Here is a 21,879-nt window from a genome sequence, read left to right on the forward strand (position 1 = left end):
ATATGTTATTCTCTATCAGGTATAGATATTTTGGGGACTGCAGATGCTGTGTCCATTTGGGCCTATGGAAGGGTGTTTATTTAAAAGTACAAAGCTTGCTCTCCCTCACTTTTGGCTAATGCCAAAGGAATTATATATCTCACTCCTGGCATTTGACTTAATATCTCCCTTTGGATCAGTGAGACAATTTTCATATTTATGGATTTGCTGAAAGCAAATTTTCCAACTACTTATAATTTAATGAAGATATTCATTACTTTAATTTTTTAAAATTTCCCAGAAAAAGCTCCAAAATGTCTCTTAGCCATTCTGTTCTCCCTGGACACTTCTTCACTTGCAGCTACTACCCAGACCTACTAGAGCCAGCACTAATTTCCCCCTTGTGCTCCTAGGAATGGGAATCATTGCTCTGTTGGCACCCTGATGGTAAGGTGGCACAGGATTTATTCCCTGGCTTTGGTGACTTCGATTAATTTCCTGGCGTACTTCAATTTTTTTTTTTTTTTAGATTTTTCAAGTTTATGTCTTTGTCCCTTCTTTCCTTTTATCCATTAGCTAATTAGAATCAGGTAGTATATCATTTTTCCAATGGCCAACAGATGAAGAGAAGGAAGTGGAGTCAGCTCTGGCTAGATTTCAGGCAGCATCAAGAAGTCCATGTTCAGCATCAACTATTATTACCTTGTTTGGTGTCTCAAGTGCGAACAAGGATTAAGAAACACAGATTACACATATCACCCCATAGAAGAGGGGCTTAAGACAGAAAGTAAACCCATGTTCCTTATGTTCTGTGAGAAACTTTTAAAAATTTCTGAAGAAGGGAACTAGTACCATTTCCCTGACAATATGAGCTCACCTACTAGGGCAAATGAAAGAAAGATGTGCCATTTTCAGTACTCAGAGAGTAAATTCCAGCTTGCACTTGAAACATGCTTCCTGGATGAAGACACATGGTAGACAGATGGCTATTGTGATGAGAACCATCTCCCTAAACTACTATAAAAGCTGCTCTTTCTCTAATTTCAGAGTTTTCAGTCACTTAAAACTCAAATACACCTGCTACTTAAAACTCAACTCTTTCCCATCTTACATACTCTTTTGCAATATAATCTTGCTATTCATCCCATCAAGAGATAGAGTCTGTTTTTCTTTCCCTTGAATCTTGGCTGGCTTGTGGCAATTTTGTCCAAAAATTAGTAAGTTTTTAACTACATCATGGGTTAATTAGAATTTCATTGATTCATAGAACCTAACCAGAGATATTGTAAAGATATATATGCCAAGCTCCAAGCAGTTGAATCCACAGATTTGGCCACAGGAATTGAGCCTGGTTTGGTAGATCCAAGGCAAGTGATGGTTCACACAGTTGCTAATGATTTTGATTCAAGAACATTTAGAACAGATAATTTATTATTATATTTAGGGCTTGATTTCTGAGGCAAAAACTAGGAGAAACAAAAAGAATAGAAAGATAAAGGTAGAAGCTAGAGTAGGAGGAGACATTGGTAAGTACACAAACATGGCTATTTATGAAGATATACAGCAAAAATATGTTATGAGATCTTAGAATACTCCACTCAAAAGAGAAGTTAGATCAACCTCCAATAAATAAGAAAAGGAAGAGGAACTATACTCAAAAGGACAAACCATAGAGATGTGTCCTCAGGAAATGACTAATTGAACTAAAAGTCCTCTGACCAGGGCCATCTGGTCTTAAAAGAAATTCAGTGGATGGAAGGAATGTGGGGACTTCAACAATATTCATGTCTCCTCAAAAACTGAGTATTTTCACTGTGTGTCTGTTTTATTATACATGAAAAAAATACAATGCCAATCTTTGTTTAGCAGTCATTTCTACACTTTTAAAAAAGGATTTTATTTATTTACTTAAGATAGAGAGAGAGAGAAAGAGAATGAGGGGGGAGGGCAGGGGGGAGAGAGAGAGAGAGAGTCAGAGAGAGAGAAGCAGGCTCCCGGCTGAGCAGGAAGCCTGACGCTGGGCTCTATCCCAGGACCCGGAGGTCATGACCTGAGTTGAAGGCAGATGCTTAACCAACTGAGCCACCCAGGCGCCCCACATTTCTGCATTCTTTATGGAGTTTTGTAGCATGGACTTGGAAACAGGGTAACAAACTTCTTTATCTGGTTATTAAAGACTCAGCAATCTTACTACAAGTCAACTAATGTTCTTCCTCACATTTATTAAATATCATTGTACTGTGTATTATATAAAGTGATGAAATTAGACATGGGCCTTGAAACTCAGAAATTTAAAATTTGAGTCAGAATATTAAAGCACTCTAGGACTGTTGGAGATATGTAATAAGCAAATACACACACACACACACACACACACAGGCAGTCCTGAAATACAGGCTTAAAAGAGGGATTGCTTTTTCTCCCAAGAGAATATTAGAGAAAAGTTATATGAACTAACCTAAATCTTGATCCTAATAGCTTAAAATTTTAGTAGCTTTTATTAAAAAAAAAGGTGAGTTATCCAACAAAGGAGAGTAACAGCATGAAACCCTAGACAAAATGGTGGTAAAATGGGAAGAGTGACAGGAATAAAGGTGACAATGCTTCATTCATTCATTTTCTCATTCATTTGTTCATTCATGCATTCAGAAATGATTGAGTGCTGCAGTAGATTGTCTTATTTCATTTTCAAAGATGGCTGCAACAATATTTCCCATCTTACATGCTCTTTTGCAATAATCTTGCTACTCATCTACTGAGAGCCGGAGTCTGTTTCTCTTCCTCTTGAATCTTGGCTGGCCTGTGGCAAGTTCATCCAACAATATTGGCAGAAGTGATGCTGTGTAACTTCTGAGGCTGGTCTTTAAAAGATCTTTAGCTACTGCCTTGTTGTTTGGAACCCAGCCACCATGCTGTGCAGAAGCCCAAGTAGCCCCATGAAGAGGCCCATGTGAAGCAGAACCAAGTGCCCTGGCTCACAATCCCAGCTGAGCTCCTGCATGTCAACTGACAGTCATGTGAGTGAAGCCGTTTTTTATCATTCAGTTGCCCTAGTAACCCAGATAACACTATATGGAGCAGAAGAACCATCCAATAAAACCACAGAATCAAGAGAAATTGTAATTTTTTTTTTTTTTGCTTTAAGTCACTAAGTTTGGGGAAGTTTTGTTATGCAGCAATATATACCTGCAAGTGCTTACTATGTGCCTGTCATTGGGCTAGTTAAAAAAATGAAGACACATCCTCTTTCAAGAAATGAATAGAATTAATAGTCCAGTGGGAGAGTCCTATATATTAACTATGCATATGATATATGGTGATAAATTCAACAGTAGCATATTCTTGTGCAGAGAGAACACAATGAAGGAGATGATGAATATATTCTGGGTCATTAGGGAAGATTTCTAAGAGAAGATAACATTTAGCCAAAGTATTTAAATAGTGCATTTGATATTGAGGGAATTGCATGCACAGGTATATGGAGGTGTGAAGCACCATGTTTGTATCAGTTCGGACGCATCTGGTGGTCAATAAAAGAAAATCTGAATCAAATTAGGTTAAATTAAAAATGAAAGGTATTGGATCACATACATGAACAGCCTGGGGTAGACCTGGCTTCTGGTTTGGCTGCACATGGGTTTCAGATGAGGTAATCAGTATCTAATTTTTTTCTCTCCAGCATTCACTTTGCTTCCTCTGTGTTGGCTTTATTCTCAGGGCTATCCCCTGTAGTCTCCAGATGGCTGCCAGTAGATCCAGAGGTTACACAATTCTGGACTTGTGTTTAATAGAAAAGCTTGAGGATTTCTTTCTCAAGATTCCTGAAAAAATAAATTTCATCATGAATCACTGGCTGTGATTGGGTAATGCCCATTTCTGGGACAATCACTATGGCTTAATTGCAAGCATCTACTCTGGAAAAGGGGGAGAACTTAGACTATGGTTTCTGGAAAGGAGAATGACTATTAAAATACCTAGTACAGAGTATTTGGAAGTTTAAGGTACTTGATATTTATAGAGCGATGAAAAATGACAGGAAATGAGACTGGAGACATAGGCAGAGAAAGGCTATCCAGGACCTTATACACCATGTTAAAGAACTTAGTCCTTAACCTATAGGTAATATGGAGCCATTGAAAGGTTGAAAGAAGAGCAGAGACATAACTTATTTTTTAAAATCCTGTCTTGGCATTAGAGAAGAATGTTTGGAAGGAGTAAGGTTGCAGTCAGGGGAACCAGAAAAAGAGACACTGTTCAAATGATATATTAACAATTCCTGGGAAGTAGAGTCACCTGGATGCAGGAATTGATTGGATGAGTGTTGTTGAAGGAAGCCTGCAGAGGTGTGAACTGCACTGCAGTTTTGTCAGCCATGGGGAACTTCTGTGTTAGGGAAGGCCATGGGACAAAAGGCAAGAAGGTGCTCAGGTTAATTGGTAGTATAAGCTGTAGTGTTTGTTGTTTCAATTGGTCCTCAGACTGTAATTGATTTTATCATCTTCCTTTTATACCACTAATGCCAGATTTTTGTAACCCTCAGCCAACACTTAAGCAGTGTAAGTTGCTTGCCTTGTCAGGTTGAGGGGGTCTGAATCTTTGGTAACTTTGCCCTCGTGAAGCTGTAATTGCTCCAATTGCCAGTTAGCTGTTGTCCTCAGGCATGGAAGCATAATACACTATGGCTAATGCTCCAAGTTGCAGATATAGTCCACTTTATCTCTATTCTGTGGCAACTCTAGCTCCACAAGAGAATCACATTTGAATGTTTCCATCAGTAGAGTATCTCTTTTATTTTGCCAGTTAGTCCATTGGCATGAGGAACTATAGCTTCAGGTTCAACAGAATACTTGCAGTGGAAGAATTCCCTGATATTGCCACCCCTTTCAGAGTTAGAACCTCTAATCCAGTAGAGACTAAGACTGCAGGGAAAGAGCACAAATTTTGCAATTGCATTATTGGCAGTGATGGTAAGGGGCCAATCCTACCCTTACCTCTTCGTAATAGTAATCTGTTGCATAGGAGTCTCTATATACCCTTACCTCAGACCACTTCTCCCTCCAAAAAAATGTGGCCAACTAAATATATTGGTCAAAGCCCTGCCAAACAGCATTTTCCCTCATTATTTTCCCCTAGGAAAAATCATGAGTGGAGCTGCAGTGTAGTGGCAGGATTTTCTGTCTCACATCAACCTATTGAGCTGTGTACAGGACCAAGATTTTTCTTCCTTTGTGAAGAGGAAGACTTGGGACAAAACTGTGTGTTGAGGGAGAGTCACTGGTACAATAGGAATAAGCGATAGAGAGGTCATGGCCATATATTCATATGATTAACTTGTGTCCTCTAGATCTGTTGAGGCCTGAATCACAGTATATTATTTCCATTATCTGATTGATTAGAGCTGCACAATCAACACCTGGCTTGAGTACTGGTATCCTTTCTACATGAATATGAATTGCTTTGATCCTCATTAATTGATAGGGATTGAAAAGAATATATTCACCAGATTAATAGCTACATACCACATGCTACCATTTGATTAACAAGGAGTGTTGATCAGTTCCAGTAAAGATACCACATCTCGCATAGACACATAACTATGGCTTTCATTTAGCAAGTTCATGGTAATCAATCACCATTTACAGTGATGTTAACTAGACAGCAATATAAGGACCATGATACTTGTGTCCTTTATGTCTTGATTGAAACATTAACATTGTATTTTTGTATGGATTGTAGTATTGCTTCTGATTTACCATCTTGCCTGTTGTTTCAAAGTCTTATCCTTGGCCGTTCATATAATAATGGCTCATACTGAACAATTCAGGGAACCACATGAGCGTTTGTTAGCTGCTGAGTATATCCATACCATTTATATACTCAGTGACAGGGAAAATAACAACATAATCAGGTCTATGTACACATTGTGAGAAAGTTCTTTGTCAGGATGTATCTGACCTTCAAAGCCCCACTCTAACTAGTGTAGTAGGGCATGAGGGTGTTCCACTCTCATGGTTCAGCCTAGAAGTGTATCTTATAGTCCTTGAAAGGCCAGAGTACTCATCTTCTCCCAGTGTACAATTTACTGTGGTTAATGGCCACAGGTCTTTTTGGTAATGAATTAGGGGATGTTTGTTGTATATGCTTGTTGCAGTAGTATATATAATACACATACTTTCCCTAAGGAAATCTTCAAGGATTTTTCTTTAAGGAGGACCATTCCCCCCTTCAATGATTGGCTCTTTGTCTGAGAACAAGATCTAATATTAAAGTTGGTTGAATAATTGTGATTTTCCACAGTGGAGGCTGACATCAGAATTCCATTTGCCAGCTCTTGATTTTTTCTGTAGTCAACTGCCCGTCTCTCTCATTCCTAGGAACACCATGGTCAAGGTTCTCAGATTGCCATTCTGGATTTGATGCCCATTATGGTAATCAGTTCTACCTTGCCTCTAAATGATATAACCTTTTCTCTGATTTTTTTGAATTCTATCATCCCCATTGGTACATTGGAAATGAGTTCCACCATGGCATAATTTCCTACTATCTACCCTGGCCTACTAAGAAGAGTTATCACTGAAATTCTCAAATATATAATGGAATCTCATCAAAAATTTATTCCTTATTTTCTTAGTAAAGAAAGTATCCTGCAAAACATGGTTAGGATGAGTTTTTTTTCATACTTCCCTGAGCCTTTCAAATTCTTCTTCAATACTTTGCCAAGGCAGTTACAGTATCAATACTTTTATTCCTATAGGCCAAAGTTATGACTAAACTTCATGGAGGCCTCCCAGCTCTGGCTTGCCAGGTGTTCTTGCTGAGACAGTAAATCCTGAGTCATAGAAGAATATACTTCAACGTCAATAAATCTCCCCTATCCAAGTTTATATACTGCCTCCCCATTTTAATCCTTAAAAACCACTCCCACACATACTCTTCCAATTCCTGACAATACATATAAACCAGCACTACATTTTCTGTAAAAAGAAAAAAAGGCTATTTCTTTCTAGAGCAAGAACTGTATTTCCCTGCTAAATTAATATTGAGTCATACCTTCATTATTGGTTTGTAAACTATAAGGGGAGGCAGTCGTGGATTTTGAGGGGGCAACATCATCTTACTAGGCATTTGCAAGATCTTCAGGTAAGGGAGACTCCTTTCCTCTAGGAGGGGGAGGAAACTGCCAATTTGGAGGATCCAGGAGAGCTTGGAGTTTCAATCTTCTTAAATGAACCCACCCAAAGTCCCCATATCAAGTTTCGAGATTCTACTGGCTATGTCTTCAGTTTAGGAGACCTCTCAATACTACACATTCTGTCTTTCCATAAGGTTTAGATATTTGGCCTGACTTTCAGCATAGACTGCACTCTGATTGAAAGTCTTTTTGAAACTTTCTATGGAAACTTTTTGATCTTCACAGTGTGCACTGAGTTGATAGCTGACCTCAGCCTGGTATTTTATTTCTACTCCATATTTTACTTTTTCAAAGTTTTTAAGGCATTTAAGAAAAGACACTCAACTCCATAACCATAATTACCATTGCTCCATATCATTCAGTGCAATGCTTTTCCTTTCTCCTATACTTCATCACATCCATTATGGGTGAGAATCCTAGTAATTGAATGCTACATTATGCTAACTCGTACCACTATCCTGTTTACCACCAGTAATTGGATTATTGGTATCACCTAAATAGAGACAATCCAACTATAGAATCTCATTTTGGAAGTCTGCTTTCCAGGACCATTCCTGGTACCCAAAGCCTTTGGGTTTCCCTGAAAGTAGTACCTGCAATAAGAACTTGGGTACAGGTAGTTTACTTGGGAAATGATTCCACAAACTGTGAGTGACCAAGTAAGGAGAGTGAGACAGTGAAGGAGAAAGATCCAGTGTAAGGGTACTTCATTGAGTCAGTGCTCCGGGCAACAAGGGGACTTTTGAGAAGAACAACGAATGCCTTCAAGAATTAGCCTATCTGAAAGACAGGACTTTGGAGCATTTACCTACTGACTCCTTCATTGTGGGTTTCCCTGGTTTAAGTGGACAAGTCAGCTCCTATGGCCTTATAGAAGACCCTGGAGGCAAAACATGGAAAGACACACAACAGCAGGCACTTGAGGTGGGAGTGTGGCAGCAGGAGCTGAGTTGGAATTGTCCTTAATAACCACAGCTGACAACAACTGAGATAGGCAGGTGAAGATAAAAAGACTTAGGAAGAAAGTCTAGGCTAGAGATACAGATGTGAAAATTATGTAGAGGTGATATTGAAAACATAAGAAGGAATGAGATAGTTAAAAAGGAGGTGGAGAACACAAAGAACACCTATTTTTAAGAGCATGGGGGAGGAGAATTCAGAGAAGACAGAACTGATCTGAGATAGAAGAGAATAAGGAGAGCATGGTATCATAGAAAACAAAAGAAGAGAAATTTCTCAAAGGAGAAGGTGGTCATCATCTTTAAATGCCATAGAGAAATCCAGTAAAATAAGTATTGAGAAACATTCACTGTATTTATCAATAAGTCAGTCGTTTTGACCACTGTCTTTGTAAGTTTCAGTAAGGTAGTAAGGACCAAAGGCAGATTACAGTGGGTTAATAAATCAGATGGGGAGCTTAGAGACCCTGAATATGGCAATGCCTTTAAGGTGATTCCTTGAGAAGCAAAGTAGAGGTACAATATTCAAGATTAACAGGAAAGAGAGAGAACTGTGGGTGGCTGTTCATGTTCCAAAGCTGTAAATTATGTCAGCCCAAAGATTTCTTTCTTAAACTAGTTCATTTGACTAATTCTTTATTGAGGAGTTGGTTCTTTAGCCTGTTAGTAAGAGTCTCAGCTGCTTTAGGAAATGCCATCCTTTCCTCTCTCCCACTACCACTTCCTCTTACACAAGGAGAGACCTGGGTTACAACTTGGTTGTGTTCTACTTGAAACAGCAGAATTTGAGTGAGGGCCTGCGTTGTCTAGAGCCTGGAAACAGGAGGAAAAACTGATTAAAATAAACACAAAGCTTGTTTACATATTCACAGGAAACTTCCCACGACATATTAAAATGGAAACAAAGAGATCAAATTGAAGAAAGGGATGCAAATGTTGAATTTCTCTTAATCCATGGAGGCCAATTTTCTTAACAGTAAAAAGCCCTGAAATAGAAAATTAGCCAAATGCACTACTGTTTTCCCTGGCTGCCAGCTTTTCAGCATCCGGTCACATTGTTGCACTGATTTTCCCCCTTATTATAGGCAGGCAGAAGCTTGAATCCTTGCTAAAGCAGAAGGCATCCGTGCAGATGCCTATCATAGGCAATTGCAGTGTGACTCACACGGTGAGGCTGGGAATCTTGGGAGTTGAACTGAGGACAAAATGGGAGGGATTTTCCTTTCCTAGGCTGGTCTCCAAGAACTCACTCTTTACACGCCCCATTTTTAATGTAAGCTTACTGCCTGGTTAGATTGCCTCATGAAGAAAGATTATGAGGCCTATAAGGAAAGTGAGGTGCTTGTTGCTTTCTTTCTTTCTTAACTCACTTTCTTGACATTGTGTTTTACTTGCCCTTACTGTTGTTTTTTCTGAAGTTCCCCAGCTTCATATGTGAGTTTATGAAAGATGTGATAGCTAAAATTGGTGATAATGATATTACTACTTAGAATTTATACAGCAATTATTATTGAAGAGTCTGAAGAAGAACTGTGTGGATCTAAATCCTTGGAATGCTTGTTAGGAGGTGGTGATGGTAGGAACTGTTATTAGGAGGAAGAGTGATATCTGATGGCAGGAAGAGCTGAGTAGGCAGCTTTCCCTTGTCCCTTTATCCCTCTTCTCCTTGCTCCCTCTCTCCCCTTCTTTTCTTTCTTTCCCAACCCTCCTCTTCCTTCTTCATGCCTCTATGTCTGCCCTGATAGCCTGCTTTCCTCACAGGGTTATTTTGAGATTAAGTAACACATAGGAAATGATTTTAAAGTTCACAAAGCCCTATGGGACTGTTTTATGATTAGAATGATCACTCTAGTGCTATTTTGGAAAGAAAATTAAAGATGATATCACTGATGGAAATACGGCAATTGATGCATGAATACTTCTTTCTTTTACCCTGCACTTGAAACTGAAATAGAAGTAGTAGTGGACTTGTCATATTGTTTCTTAACTCGATTGATAATAGTAGTCACACTTTTGTCTCAGTTCTACCCATAGCAGGCTTTGAATGTATGTATATAACTCTCTCCATCCCTACCTCTATCTCTATATATTCTCTATCATGTCTATATCATTTATACCTATCTGTATCTCTCTCTATCTGTATATCTGTACCTACCATAGATGTTTAGGATTATTAGTCATAAATCACATGGGTACCTCAAACTGTTTACTGATTTATTGATGCCACAACCATTTGTGGAGTCTGACTGTAACCTTCTTTCTTGGTGTTATTTTCCTTCCCTAATAGTTTTTAGCATACTCACAAAAAGATCTGCCTGTGTCCTCTTTCTGGCAGAATGGGCTGGTCTATTTCCTTGAAGCTCAGAACTATTAGAGCATCCCAAAGCTTTCTTCAGTCTTTGAGACCATAGTAGATACTTTTCATATGTTTCTGAACATTCAGTGAGCAAGACATTAGGGCCTCAGTATATGATACAATATACTTCTAGGATATTAGATACTCTCAGATATTAGATATAAAGCCGATCTATTTGATACCTGGTAGGGCTTCTGGAAGATGCTGGAATCACTCACATGAACATCTGGGCCATCTGTGGTAGGCTCATATCTCAGGACAATGTAGAAGTTTGGCACGTACTTGTCACGTGAACACTCTGTCTGAGCTATTGTTCTTAGCTCAAAGTCTACCCTGAGCTGAGATGCTTGCTCCAGGAACATTACTGAGTTGGCTAAATCTTTAAATGGGAAGGAAACATAAAAATGAAGTAGAATCTTTTTCAGTTCAGTTCTCTTTGATCCCTCTAGGTAGTTCCTCTTCTCTAGTCTGGGATTTATTTTTTTTTTAAAGATCCCATTTTTTCTCTCCTACTCCCCACAAAACCATAATAACATATCAAAAGTATCACATTTTAAGTGCTCATCTTAGTTGAAGAGTTTGCAGGATGTATAGTCTTCTTTGGGAACCAAGCACTACAAGGAGCCATTGGTGTGGCAATAGGGACAATATCTACAGACCGAAATGGAAAAGATGGTCTGCACCATCTCTGGGGTTTGGCAGTTCTGTGATCGTGTAATAATAACAAGATTACCTCCTTCCAACTACGCCCTTCTACCACATAACAAATGTATCTACGGATGCTTCTAGATGTCATAAGCATAACAAAGAATTTGTTAACTGAGGGCATCAATTTGGATGGCTCCCTAGTATGTGTGCTTCTGGTTCTGTGATTTAACTGGCTACTGAGAGCAATCAGTGTTTTCTCAGTGCAATCAGTGTTTTCTTTGGGATGGAGGCTTTAAGAACCCCTTTGGGACAGAGGAGTTACTTCTTGTTTGATGGTAGAGGGGAAAGAGAAAAAAGAATTTCTCCCTCTCCCCCAGTTTGGGCAGGACCATGACACTTCCCATGGAATTCTATCACCCTCCCCCATCCCCCCATCAGCTCAAGGTTGTATTGTTTAATCACTTCATGCTCAATCTTGTATAGATTATAATATCCTCTTGAAAAAAACTGCCCAAAGGCATTTAAAGTTACAAATGCTAGACAATTTTATTAAGCTGGAACCTAACCATGACACTTTTGGGTATTTAGCAGAATTTTGTTCAAGGGTTTTCGTTTCATTGCTGAAGTGATGTTGCATGAAGATTATCAACCTTTAATACTCCATTCATGATTTAATTTTAGTTCAAGACCAGTGGGTGTTCAAAATGAAGCATAGAGCTCAAATCTTTATTTCGAGGAGAGTGGCTGCAGATGCTAATTTAAATTTATGGAGGAAAACAATGGCCCGTGGCAAACTAAGTAGAGCATCTGGGAGGCCATTGGTATTCTGGGAAGACCCTTCCTAATTAAGCTGTACACCTCCCTCTCCTACTTTCGAGACCCAGCAGTTGTTGTTTATGACAGATAACTTATGATTTGTTATTGTGTTCATTTTCTTCCTTAAAATTTTTGGATTTGTATTTCTGCTAGCAAATTTTGAAAATTATCTAATTCACTGGACAACTCTCCCCTTAAGGGAAGCATAAGCTTGGATTAAAAATTAACTTTTGCTTTGGAGCCCTTGAAGTATAAACATTTTATCCTTTTGTGGAGCTATGACAGAAGAAGCTTGTCATAATTTTCCTTTTGTGCACTGGCCCACATTACTCTCAGGGATATACCGAGAATTATTAAGGAAGGAAGGAGGAGTGGCAAACACAGGCACAGTGTTATCATTTCAAATCACCGAGGGAACCCTATTAATAAAGTGGAAACTCAGCTCTTACAGAACTCACCCTACCTGAGGTGTCATTCTTAATTTCTTTTCTTATTCTGGCTCTCTCCCCCTTGGCTTACCCTTTTCCCTACTGCATCAGCACTGCAGTATCCCTTTGAACTTGCCCAAGGTTATAGTTTAAGAGCTGATTATCTGGGTTTAGGAAGTACCTACTTACCGATTGGAAGAGTGTTGTCTGATTAGAAATGGTCAGTGACTCTCAAAGAGCTAAGGTGAAGTGATTGAACTGTTCACAATTCTGTTTTGTGCCATGGTCAGGAGTGATGGAGATAGCATGGCCAGTGGAAGAATATGCTACCGACTTTTCCCAGAAGCTCCTCTGGTGGAAGGAAGGTAATGTAAGCAAGGGCTTCCACAGCCTTCTGCTGTCACAGACTAATTGTACTGTAGTCAAGCCTTTCCTTACTTTTGCAATCTAATACTTTTCCTTTCCTTTCCTCTGCTTAAGCATAGGTTTCCTATTAATGAAATAATACAGAATAATACATTAAGAAACCAATAGTGACTATTCTGCCTTGTAAAAGTCTGGCTTAAGACCTGTGATGTGTTAAGGTTTGATGACTGGCTCTCTGGATAAGAAATCCTGATTTGTAGTATCTGCTGATTTCCACAGTATATATACTCCCACTGTCTGCTTTCAAGGTACCAATGTGAGGTCACTGAATTCAGAGCTGGGAAGAGATGTGCATAATTAGCTTTTGCAAGCTGGTACTAGCTGGCTTTAGCACACTACTGAAAAAATGTTAGGTGCTTAGAACACATGGCTTAGAACAGAGTAAATACTAAATTAATGTGTCTTTATCAATTATTATTAATTAATATTGTGATTATTATTGCCTTCTGTTTCTCTTTTCCTCTTCTTTTATAATATATGTATATATCCAGTGATGTGCTGGAAAACTCTAAAATTTTTTTTTTATTTGTAACATTTGCCTACTTCCTTTTTTGCTGTTGTTGAAGTATAGTTAACATACAATGTTACATTAGTTTCAGGTGTACAACATAGTGATTTGACAACTCCATAAAATATGCTACGCTCACCATGAGAGTAGCTACCATCTGTCACCATACAATGTTATTACAATACCTTTGAATATATTTTCTATGCTGTACCTTTCATTCTATGACTTATCTATTTCATTTCTACTAAAATTTCATTCTATGACTTATTCTATGACCTGTAGATGTACCTTCTACGCCCTTTCACTCATTTTACCCATCCCTCCACCCCTTCATCCCCACTTCTGGCAATCACCAGTTTGTTTGCTATATTTGTGGGTCTCCTTCTGAATTTTTTTTTATTTTTTAGATTCTACATGTAAGTGAAATCATATGGTATTTTTCTTCCTCTGATGTATTTCATTTAGCATAATACCCTCTGGGTCAACCCATGTTGTTGCAAATGGCAAGATCTCGCCCTTTTTATGGCTGAGTAATATTCTATCATATACATATTATATATGTATATATAAATATCACATCTTCATTCATTCATTGATGAATGCATAGGTTGCTTCCATATCTTGGCTATTGTAAATAATGCCAATAATGTTATTGTAAATAAACATAGGGATGCATATATCTTTTTGAATTAGTGCTTAATTTTCTTAGGCTAAATACCCAGAAGTGGAATTACTGAGTCATATGGTATTTCTGTTTTTAATTTTTTGAGGAACCCCCATACTGTTTTCCACAGTGTCTTCTCTAGTTTGCATTCCTACCAACAATGCGTGAGAGTTCCTTTTTCTCTACATCCTCACCAACACTTGTAATTTCTTGTCTTTTTGATACTAGCCATTCTGACTCTTGTGAGGTGATATATTGTTGTGGTTTTGATTTTTCATTTCTCTAATGATTAGTGATGTTGAGCATCTTTTCATGTATCTATTTGTCATCTGTATTTTTCTTTGGCAAAATGTCTATTCAGATCCTCTGCCCACTTTTTAATCAGATTGTTTGTTTTATTGGTGTTGAGTTGTATGAGTTCTTTATGTATTTTGGATATTAGCCCCTTATCAGGTATGTCATTTGCAAATATCATCTCCCATTCAGTTGCCTTTTTATTTTATTGATGGTTTTTTTCACTGTGGAAAATGTGTTTAGTTTGATGTAGTACCAATTGTTTACTTTTGCTTTTGTTTCTCTTGACTAAGGGGACAGATCCAGAAAAATATTGCTTACATTGATTTTTAAAAGATCAGGGTTGCTATACCTACTAAAATAACAATAATATTTTTTTATAGAACTAGAGCAAATAATTCTAAAGTTTTTATGGAACCACAAAAGACCCCGAATGCCAAAGCAATCTTGAGAAAGAAGAACAAAGCTAAAGGTATCACAATCCCAGATTTCAAATTATACTGCAAAGCTATAGTAATCAAAACAGTATGGTACTGGCACAAAAAAAGAGACACAAAAATTAATGGAACAGGATAGAGAGTCCAGAAGTAAACCCACACTTGTATGATCAATTAATCTATGACAAAGGAGGCAGGGATATCCAGTGGGGAAAAGACAGCCTTCAATAAATGGTGCTATGAAAACTGGGCAGCTAAATGCAAAAGAATGAAACTGTAAACTGGACCACTTTCCTGAACCATATGCAAAACAAAAACAAATACCTCAAAGTGGATTAAGGACCAAAATGTAAGACCTGAAACCACATAGTTTAAGAGTTGGCTTCCAGGGATGTCTGTATCATCTTCAGGATTTTGTTCACAAATGTTGAAAGGGTAATTTTTAGATTGTTTAAGTGAACTTTTCTCTTCTGAGTAATAACCAATGAATAAGTGTTTTCTATTTCTTTTCTACAACTCCTTCATCTTTTTCTATTTGAATTATTTTAACTCTCAATTTACCAAAAAAAAAAAAATTAGAATCAAATCTTATAATATACAACTCATCTGACATTTCCTGGAAAGCATTATAAATTTAGATCTTGGACTTCAAGCTTATATATTTAGAAGCTGAATCATCATTTTGGCTCTTAGTAGTTACTAGCCTTATAATTTTGGACCAATCCCAAATCAAGGCTAATAAGAAATATCTCAAAGGATAACTGTGAGGTATGTGAAAGGATGTTACAAAATGTGCATATTTAAACATATGGCATGTTCTTGTTGTCTCAACAATCAATATTGTGGCTAATTCCATATCCACTTATGCAAGGAGGCAGTGGGTGGATGGATGGTATGGATTTTTAGTGTCATAGAATTTGAATAAAAGAACAGATCATTAAGATTAAGACAGTTTGGAGAGAAGCTAGGACTAGAGAAAATAGTTTGGATAGATTGAAAAGAATGGAGAGGGTGTTTTAAGTAGAAGAAGTATATAAATAAAGTAACAAAAGTAGAAATAAGGGGCGCCTGGGTGGTGCAGTTTGTTGAGCATCCAACTCTTGGTTTCGGCTTAGGTCATGATCTCAGGGTCCTGAGATCAAGCCCTGCTGAGAGTGCAGCCTACTATAAAAGACTCTCTCCCTCTGCCCCTCCCCCTTCTAATAAATAAATAAATCTTTTTTAAAAAGTATAAATAAAATCAGTATTCAGGGGGAGCATTCATTTAACACACACTCCCTGGTTGCCATATGCCAGACATCGTGCTTGGTTCCAGAGCACAAGAATAAGCGTAAGACTTAATTCCTATATTTCTAGAGCATAAGACAGAATTCCTATGTTCCTAGATTCTGAAATCCGGTAAGAGAAAATGCACTAGATTGGAGAAGATGGTTTGGGAAAAGTGCAAATTAAATTTTGTTGGGTAAATTGAAGTAATTTGGTGGAGGAATATAGAGTTTGTAGTTATCAGATACATAATTAGAAGTCACTATAGAATTGTTAGTAGGTGACTGAATTAAAATGGCATTTTGCAATGATCAGTTTACATGAAAATTTAAATCAATTATACATGAAAAAGTAAAAGGAATCAGAGGTTTAGAAAAGAGGTTGGCAAGTTTTCTGAATTTTCTGTATTTTCTCAAAAGCCGAATAGTAAATATTTTTAACTTTGCAGGTCACATGGTCTCTGTTGCAACCATTCCATTCTGTAGTACATGAAAACAGCAGCGAGAGACAGTACAAAAGTAAACAAGCATGGCTGTGTTCCAGTAAAACTGGTGGTGGTGGGTTTGGCCCACTGGCTATACTTATTTGACCTCCAGTTTGGAGTCTTAAGACAAGGACAAGAGTCATTATCTAGAGGAGAGGATTATAACTTGAGTTTTGGATATGCTAGGTTTAGGGGATAAAAGGGAAATCTAGGTGGAAATATGGAAATTTAGGATTGGACTTAGGGTGAGAGATTAAGTTTGGATTCAGATTTTAGTTATTCACTATCGATGTGAAAGAAAGAAAGTAGACGTGCATTTCTGGTCAAACGAGGAACAGGGAAACCAGGAGCAATCTATTGCAAAGAACAGATTAAAGAGGCGATGAAGGAGCTGAGGAGACAGATAGGGGACAATGCAGAGATTGGGAGCAGCATGTGGCTAAGGTCCTAAACCGTGGCTAGGATGGAGGTGGTGGTTCTGGAGCTCAGGACTGAGTGAAGAGTATTGTTACAGTAATGGCTTCTAGTGAACACTTCCTTGTGTCCAGGCTGTTTGCAATGGTATATTGCTGTTCTTTTCACCAAGAAGCAAAGTCTGTTTTTCTATCCCTTTGAATGAGGGCTGGGCCTTGTGACTTGCTTTGACCAATGGAATGTGGTAGATGTGACTTCTGGAATTCTGGAAACTCTAGGCCTTAAGCAGTCTTATAGTTCCAGTCTTGTTCTCTTGAAACCTTCAGACCACAATGCTGTGAAGAAGCCCAGTCTAGTCTACTGAAAGATGAGAAGTCACATGGAGGAGAACCCAGCTAACAGCCAAAACCCATTGTCAGATGTGTAAATGAAGCCATTTTGAACCGTCCAGCTGCAGTCAAGACATCCGAGATCATATCCAAGCCAGAGAGAGGGAGGGAGAGCAATACCCTGGCTGCTCTTGTCCTTCATGCTATCATTCTCAGTGCCTCCTTACTCCCTTCAGTGCCCCCACTTGGTCTAACTAAATGAAACAAGCTGGTAGGAGACCCAGGGAAATGCAGCCTACAACTGAAGTAGAGCTGGGGAAATAAGCCCAGTATCAGCACAGTAGATTAAGCAAAGAAAGGCAAGTATGAAGTGGGAGAGGGAGAAAAGCAGAGGGATTAGTTCTGTTGTGTCCATGGAGAAGGGAGAGGAACTCATAGAGAAGTGGAGATGGATCAGCCAGACAGGTTGGAGAAGCAATAATACGATGTTGTCCTGAAGTAGGAAATGAGAAAATTATAAGGAAGAAGAAGTCTGATAAATGCTGGAAAATAATGCAGAGACTTCAAAGAGGGTGATTGGCAAAAGAGACAAATTTATCTGCTGACGTGCAATAATTAGTGACCCATGAGTGGCCTGTAAATGTTCATTTTTCCTTCCCACGCTGTGATTTGAAAATCCTCAAAGGTTTGTGAAAGTGTCATAGGAGAGTCATCATTAAAAATGGTAATGACATCTGTTTTGGTTTCTGGCATGTTTGAAAAATTCTTTATTTACTTGGTAAGTTTATAAAAGATTTTCAAATGTCATACATCTCTATTAAAAAATAGAGATGCATAAACAATTAAGTTGATCTCTAATTTTTGTTTTAAAAATCTCTCAATGATGTGATTATTTTTTCTTCCAGAACTGAATGCTTTGAGGGTCTTGTAGGGTATATTGAGTGGCCATGCACACCAATCATTAGATATAAAAGGATTATATTTGTGCTTAGGTCGCCCGGTTGGATACCTGTAGCTGTTGTGTTGATTTTGATTACCATAGCATTAAATAGTCTTTTTATTCTTAAGTACCTTTTAAATTTAATTTATACTCATAATGGGACTTTTGATGAAGACAAAAACCAAAATGAACACTGAAGTTAAATATAAGTTAATTAAGGGTGTAAAAATGACAGTAATTCTCTAATTTGCTCCAAGATGTCCTGTATAAGATTCCATCAATTTAATCACAATTTATATATAGCACACTGAAATCTCTAGCACTTCCAAAACCACTATAAAAAGAAAAAAATTTGCAGAGACAAATATATCCGATTTAATTTTTTTACTTATTGCAAATCAAGATAACCCATATCTGTAAGGCAACATGTTAAAGAAGTGCTGCCTTAGATACTTTTTTGTGATTGAAAAACAAAAGGTAAATACTGTATCATTCCATTTATATAAAATTGTGAAAAGTCAAGTCTAAACTATAATGATAGAAAGCAGATCAGTGGCTTTCTAGGACCAGGAATAGGTGTGGATAAAGGCAAAAGAATAGGATAGAACTTTTTGGGATGATGGAAATGTTCTGTCTCTTGGTTGTGGAAATCGTTATACTGTCAAATGCAATGGACTATACATTTTAAATGGGTGCATGATACTGAAAGTAAATTAGATCACAATATAGCAGATTAAAAAACCAATATATAAATTTCATGAAAAGAACTCAATTTATTGTTTTAAATATTCAATTAGATAACTCCAAATAGAAGGTCAAAAAAGCGGATTTTTGTCTGTAAGGGCCAGGATTTGGGTAGGGCAAGTGAGGCATCCAGGGCACAAAATTTAAGAAGATACTCACTGCCAGATTTTTTCAAGGATCAGCCCTGCACTTGCACATCCCTAAATTTTCCCTCTAATTTTGCACGATGGGTGCCTCACTTACCTCACTGTTTTTGATGACTTAATAGAAATAGAAATTTCATTACATCTTTTAATATACATTTGGTACCTGAACCAAGGGGTGCCTGGGTAGCTCAGTTGGTTAAGTGTCTGCCTTCGGCTCAGGTCAGGATCCCAGCATCCTGGGATAGAGCCCCGCATCGGGCTCCCCGCTCAGTGGGGAGCCTGCTTCTCCCTCTCCCTCTGCCTGCTGCTCCCCCTGCTGTGCTCTCTGGCTCTATCTCTCCGTCAAATAAATAAAATCTTAAAAAAAAAAAAAAAGTTTGGTACCTGAACCAAATGTTATAAAATATGCTGGCATTACATTTTATTTGTCTCCAAAGAAAAATTAAAAAAAAAAAAATCCTGGTGTGATTTGTTGGGCTTCTTGAGTGAGGATTTCTACCTTTCACTCTGGAAAAGTCTCAGCCATTATTTCCTGGAATAATGCACCTTTCCTTCATTTTCTCCTTCTGAAACACTGACTGGATATATGTTAGAGCTTCTCTATTCTTCATGTTCTGTCACTGCTTGTTCAAAATCTCTATCCCTTTGTCTCATTGTACTGCATTCTGGATAAAACTCAAGTTCTCCTTCAGTCATTATTCTGTGGCTTATCCTGTCCACCAGGTTTCTAATTTTAATCATTATTATTTGTTTATTTCTTCAGGTTCTATTTGTTTATCAAAACTGCCTGGTAATTTTGACATCCTCTTGTATTTCTTTAAAAAAAAAAACTTTCAGACATTCTTTACATTTTAAACGCAAATTTTAAATTATCACCAAAATGGCAGAAATTCAGTTTTACTCATTGATGTGCCTGATCCCAAGTGCCAAAAATAGTTTGGCACAAAGTAGGAAATCAATAAATATTTGTTTTAAAATTCATTATTTGCCATCTTTGCAGGTCAGATGCTGTTCATTTTTTCTGCTCACTCTTGCTAATGACAGCTTAATTCCTTAGATGTTTTGTGATTTTTTTTTTTTTTCCTGAGCTCATGTTTCTTGGAATTTTATTTGGGAAAACTTTGTGTCCTGGGTTTAAGGTGCTTTCCTTTGGAAAGTTTCTGTATTTGCTCTTTCCAGATGCCTTGAAGGCACTTACAACCATAGGCTGCTAAACTAAATGCTCAGTTTGAGATTTTTATGGTTTACAAAGGTAGAGTACATGAATCCCCAGTGTACATGAAGACTAGCTTATGATTAAGAATACTCACAGGAGAACTTTTGTTTTCTTCATGCAGGATAAAGGCAGGATTTCTTACTATTTTTCCTGAAGATAGAATGGAGGCTTAAGAGGAATAAAGTCACATAGCTTGAAAAGGACTTAGGATGACTATATATATTTGTAGGACTTTGGAGCCCATGCTGTCTCTTTATACCAAATATCTTTAAATGACTTGTGTTGTTGTACGAACCAGACTTAAATCTGCTCTTGAGTGGGTAAACAAGTTAGATCATGAGGGAAGCCAGTCATATCTAGCTGCTACCATGGAATCAGAAATGGGATTGGGATAGAAGTCTGTGGAAGATTGTTGGTTCTTTGTGGTCAATGCCTCTGTCAGTTCACCATAACGGGTCAGATGGTAGCTCGGTTTTACTATTTGTCAGCAGGGCAGGCCGTCAGGGAGGGAGCTGGACATAGATCAGGGAGAAGAGGACAAACTGGAAACTTCTTTGACTGTCCCTCTCTGCCTTGAGCAACCATGATCTTCTGAGCATAATGGCTGCTGCTTTATTTCACCTCCCAAATTTCCTGTGCCCAGCGCTAGCCCAGGGCTATGAAGGGAAGGGGATTCTGGGAAATGTAGTTCCAGCTTATCTAAGTGGACACAGTATACAACCACCAAAGAAGGGGAAAAGATTGGTGACCTACATATGCTAGTTTCTTCTTTCTCCTGTCTCTTGACTAGAGGAACCATAGTGCTCACAGACTTTTCATAGTGACCACCAGCTGCCTTACCTTCCCACCACACAACTTATCACCCCGAGAGCAAGTGTGGGAAGCTGCCTATCTCTTGCATCTAATGTTAAAAGTGTATTTATTTTCTTGGGGTTTTGGTTTCAGAAACAAAAATATGCAGTAGTTTTCTATCCATAATTCCTGCAACTTTTTTACTACTTAAAAATCTTGAGTTCCTATGACAATGGAAAGCTGTGAATGTCTAAGCAGAGATATGGTAATGAATGCTTGCTATTGCCTGGCGACTTCATGTAAGGTTATAAAACATGTGGGCAACAGTTCTAGTGAGGGGGAAACGTGACTTTGGCATGTTAATGTGACCCCCATGTTCTATGGGCAAAGGTCATTTGAAACCCTGCAAGCTCTTTGAAAAATAGGATCCTCTATCAGCCTACGCTTCGCTTTTGAAAAAGGCTCTCAGAAAGATGCGACTTTAATTTAAAGCCTGCAGAGTTTCTTTCACAGAATGTGTATTAATGTGTCTAAAGTCTACTTCAGTCAGAATAGGTTTCACTTTTTTTTATATGGGATTATAGGGCCTGTATGTCTCTTTTCCTACAGTTCAGAGAATAAAAACATAGTCTGAGCTGTACCATCTACCAATTTTCAGCACCTCTGGGCAAGTTTCACTATTTTTAATATTAATAATAATAGTCATTATTATATTTAATAAATATTAGGATTGTTATATAATTGTTACTATTATTGCTATCATCATTCCTCTTCTTTTTTCCTTCTTGATGCTCTTAAAATGTTTTACCATTTGCAAAGCTTTCACAAACATGTCCCCATT

General features: G+C 37.9%; 1 long non-coding RNA gene across 1 annotated transcript in view; it reads left to right on the plus strand.

The window, feature by feature from the left end:
- Positions 1–2,464: 2,464 nt before the first annotated feature.
- LOC145720340 (uncharacterized) overlaps positions 2,465–21,879 on the plus strand; it is a 41,649-nt gene continuing 22,234 nt past the window's right edge. The window contains exon 1 of the long non-coding RNA XR_014143257.1: positions 2,465–2,996. This is a non-coding gene — a long non-coding RNA (uncharacterized LOC145720340). The remainder of the gene's footprint in view (positions 2,997–21,879) is intronic.

This window comes from Leptonychotes weddellii, chromosome 2 (genome assembly GCF_054177405.1).
Source record: "Leptonychotes weddellii isolate Sample4059 chromosome 2, ASM5417740v2, whole genome shotgun sequence".
Classification (NCBI taxonomy): domain Eukaryota; kingdom Metazoa; phylum Chordata; class Mammalia; order Carnivora; family Phocidae; genus Leptonychotes; species Leptonychotes weddellii.